The sequence below is a fragment of the Cupressus sempervirens genome, chromosome 4 (assembly GCF_028749045.1).
Source record: "Cupressus sempervirens isolate cs-2001-9-10 chromosome 4, ASM2874904v1, whole genome shotgun sequence".
Lineage (NCBI taxonomy): Eukaryota > Viridiplantae > Streptophyta > Pinopsida > Cupressales > Cupressaceae > Cupressus > Cupressus sempervirens.
In genome coordinates, this window is record NC_143121.1 from 798,541,412 (window position 1) to 798,546,435 (window position 5,024).

A 5,024-nucleotide genomic window follows, 5' to 3' on the forward strand; every position below is an offset into this window, starting at 1 on the left:
ATAATAAAGATTAGTATAAGCAATCAATAATAAATTCTCCAAAATTTAATCCCAAAACAATATTAAATATTGCTTATAAATATTAATCCATATGCAATGTAAAACAATAAAATGGGATGGAATATAATGGAAATGGAATAAGGAATGTAAGTGCATAAAATGGATTAAGATAGGGCATTAAATAGGTTATAATTGGCTCTTGTTAGCCTTTATCTTCAATATTAAGCATAAAAAGGGTGTAGCAAACAAGGTTGTTGATTCTTTATGTAGGAGGATTGGTCTTGTTGAAGAATTTAAATTACAAAGTGTTGGTATTGAGTCTCTCGAACACCTGTACCTAGATAACCCTGATTTTGCAAAGATATATTAGATTTGTACAAAGATGGAAGGCATATATCATACTGATTATTCTGAATATCTGATTGGAATGGGCTTCTATTTAAGGGAGCACAATTATGCATACCAAGGTGTTCAATGAGAGAAAATATAATAAGAGAAAAATATTGTGGTAGCTTAGGAGGTCACTTTGGCATTGACAAAATAGTAGACATGGTGAAGAGAAGTTATTTTTGGCCCAGGATTAACAATGAAGTTAAAAAGTTCATTAAATATTGTACCATTTGCCAAAAATATAAAGGGATGACAATAAATCAAGGGCTCTACTGACCCTTATGAACCCCTTGAAGATCTTGGGAATCCATATCAATGGATTTTTCCATGGGACTACCCAAAATAAAGCAACATTGTGATAATGCATTTTTCATAGTAGATAGATTCAACAAGATGGCCCATTTTGTGCCATGTAAGAGCACAAATGATGCATCTCATATAGACAATCTCTTCTTCAAATAAGTAGTTATAATTCATGGATTACCTCAGAATATTTTATTAAATACATATGTAAAATTTCAAGGGCACTTTTCGAGGACACTCTTCAAGAAGTTGTGTACAAATCTCACCTATAGTTTTTCCTATCACCCACAAATAGATGGACAGATTGAGGTAGTGGATAGGTCCCTAGGAAATCTCCTAAGATGCCTGACCAAGAAATACTCTCAAATTTGGGATACAATTATGCCACAATCAAAATTTTCCTTCAATGACTATATAAATAGACCAACAGGCAAAACACCATTTCAAGCATTATATGGTCTACACCCCAAGGGGCCATTGGATCTGATCGAACTTCCCTTTGATTTTAAAGTTAGTGCTCAAGGCCAAGAATTTGGAGAACTTATCACAAAGGTACAACAAAAAGTAAAGGAGACTTTGCAAAAGTCTAGTATAAAGTACAAAGAAAATGCTGACAAGAGGAGAGAGGTCCACTTTAAAGTAAAGACAGAGTTTGGGCTTTTCTAATGAAGACAAGACCCCCTAAGGGAAGGTACTCCAACCTATAGATGAAGAAGGTAGGCCCCTGCTATATACTCAACAAGATAGGTGAAAATTCCTATGAGATCTCCCTTCCTCCAAATTTGCATATTTCCCCCATATTTAATGTTGCAGACCTCACACCTTATAAGGATGTTGTAGGATCATCATATTAGCAAGATGAAGACACCAATGACAAAGACTATGTCACCAATCTTCCACCAAGTAAACCAGTGGAGTTAGAGGAAATATTAGACACAAAGCTACTAAATAAAACTAGAACCAAGAAGTACATTTAGTACTTAGTTAAATGGAAGGACCTCCCCAACATAGATGCTACTTGGCTAACAAAAGACCAAATCAGGCAACATAGCACTTCAATGGATTTTATACTACCCTAAAGTAGGGACTTGAGTTTTAAAAATCAAGGGGAGTATGGTGTAGGAGCATCTACTCTACACTCATAAAATAAGGCACCTAAGGATCCTAAGTAGTTTAGTTACGTAAGTTCAGCACATTGATCCAGTTGTAAGGCCTAGTTCTAGGATTAGGCATAAATATGAGCTCCTGGGTAACTAAGGTAAAAAATGATCAATAATCCTAAAAATATATAGGATTATATGTTTTTAATTTTTTTAAATATTTAGATCCATGTTGGATCACTTGCATAAGGTTTGGACCAAGTTTGGTCTCTAGATTTGCATTTTTGCAAGTTTTACAAAAATTGCTGAAAAAGTTGTCAGCAACTTTTGAGAAACTTTGCTAAAAGTTGTCAAATACTTAAAAACTATTCTCCCAAAAGCTATATATTTTTAACTAGCCATGTAATTTTTTTGAATTCCTTACAAAGCCTCATAGGCTGATGGTAGGAGGACATATTTTAGTTTGGCAATTCAAATCAATAAAATCAGCAATTTTCTCTACAAAAACCACATTCTAGGCCATTGTACAGAGTTGTATGGATAAAAGGACATGTGTCAATGATTTTGAAATTTGGGTAATTTAATATACTTCATTTTTCAATAGGTCTCATGTTCGGTCCATAATAGTTTGGGAGATATTGAATTTTCTTTCTCGCTTCCTAGAATGCAGCCTAGAAATCAACATTTGCCTAGGGCTGGGTTGTTTTGGCACATTCCACCATGGGAAATTGATGTCATTTTCTGGAATGAAAGGTATATCAATTTATTTAAATATTTTTCAATTTTTTTTCCACCAAATATAGGGGGTTGGATTTTCCACCATACACTTGGTGTACATCTTCATGAGTACACCATACAACATTAGGAATAGTCCATCCTAGTTTTAGATTTGGGATTCACCAGAGGTTGAAACCTTGGGTTCTTGGTTTTTTTACATTCCCACACATTTTACCATAGTTTTATTGAGTTTTTCCATTGTATAAAGTACACTTGTAGTGTAAATGGAGCCCTAATTAGGCCTATAAATCTGGTATAATGTTGCAATAGCAGAAAACTCTATTCATTTCCATCCTTGGGAACTCTATCATGTTTCATAAAACCAAAAATGCTATTATAATCTCTAGTTAAGTCACCATTTTGTTTGAGAAAATTCCAACTTATGTTCCTTTTTCATTCTAGGAAGGGCTAAAAGCCAAATCCTTGGTTTTCAAAGAAACTTGATGTTATAAGTTGTCTTTGATGGAAAAAATAATTGATCCATGGTGAGTAAGACATAAATAGGCCATAAAAGTGATTTTAGGCCACCCCTAGTCTTTCTATCCACTTTTTGGGGTTTGATCCCTCTTTTTGTCAAGGGTATCATATAGTGAATTTGTGAGTTTGGTGCTTAGAACTTTGGTATGCCTAGTGATTAGGTTACCTTGTCTTGTGGGGTTGTGATAACCTTCCTTTAAGCCCATTTTAATACTTATGATAGGTATTTGGCACTAGGATCCTTCATCTTGGGTGTTGAGGGATTTAATAACTTCCACCATTCCTTGTTGTTTGAAGACTTTTTCTATTCATTGCTGCATTAGAAACTCCTTAGTATAGGTAGCCAGATCAAGATCCTTATGCCTCAAATTTTGCCTCTTCTTTTGTGGATTTGAATCTCATAATATTTTGGTAGATATGTTTTCTTTATCTTTTCCACCATAGCTTTCCAATTATCTATCGAATTTTTCCCTTCACCCTCTCTTTCCTCTTGCACAACCTTCCACCATGTCAAAGCTTTACCTTTCAAACTGGACTTTGCAAACCTCATCTTTTGGGCCTATGTTGTCCCTTCACACTCAAAGTAGTTCTTAATACTCTGTAGCCATTCTAAGACTACCTATGCATCCATCTTTTCATGGAATAGGGAAATATTCTCTAGGCTCTTTCCTCCAAATTCCTTGAGAGCTTTGAATAATGGTTCCTTCTCACCAAGTGAAGGATCTAGTTTAGGTATCTCATCCTCCAAACTCACCTTTTCTTTACCCTTGCAAAAGGCTTCACCTTCCTTAGCTTGGCTTGCTTCTTCTATCTCTTTCAATTTTCCTTTCACCTCTTCTAGGGCCTCATCTAGAACCCTATTCTTCTCTTCTAGGAGCTTCTTTTTCTCATCTACCTCCTTTGCTAACTTTGCATTGGTAACAATCTTGGAATATTCACTTGACTCAGTGGAATACAATGTACCACCACAAGCCTAATCTTATGGCTCTGATACCACTTTGATGGGGAGCTTCTTCAACTAGGAGCTTTCTTGATCTTCCCAGGCTACTCCCAGCCCACTAAGGGTTTTCATTCCTCAACCTAACCTAGAGGATCACTCTACAATTCCCTTTATCCAAGAAACTCTCCCAAAAATTCAATTTTCAATGCCATTCCCCCAATTCACTAAATATGCATTCTTTGGGATAGATTTCCAAAACCTCACTAAATGTACCAAGTGACCCAAAATCAAGGTGAAACCTTCTTATTGAGTTTCTTGAACCATTTCCCATCATTTTGCACCATTCTTTTAAGTTTCTCACACTCAAATCACCAAATTGCCTGTTAGTCCTTATAGCACTAAGAGCCCCTGTTAGCCCTCCTAGAAACAAGGAAAGTGCTCTAACTCAAAAAAATCCTTAATAAGGCCCCTTGGTGTATTCTATACATTTTTCCCTATGACCTACCCTTGAACATTTTGTAGGTCTTGGGCTCTAGTAATGTCTATATAGTATGGCTTCAGAAAACCCCCTTTTTAAGGGTTTTAAAGGCAATGTTTTTGTTTTCTCCACCACAAGCATCAAAATATATCTCAAACCTCCTCCTTTGAGTTTTCATCCCTTCATACACTACTCCAACATTTCCCACTCAAGATTTACCCATGTTAATCTTTCGTTCACCACAAAACTTCATTACAAGCATTTCCTTGCACCTTTTCAAGCTTGTTTGCTTGCCTAGGGCTTGCTTGTAAAATCAGCATTTGGCCTTCCAAAAACTAAGAAAAAAATTATTTAAACTACATAAAAAGGCTATTTCTTGGTCTCCAAGAGCCATGGTGATTTTACCAAGGACACTCAAGCCATAGCCATTTTCATGCTTACACCACAAAACTAGACAACAAGATCACTAAAATTAAATAATTTTATGAACCCTATCAAATGCTTACTTGAAATCAAAAAAATTACACAAAATTCCAAAAAATTAACACAAGGTGATATT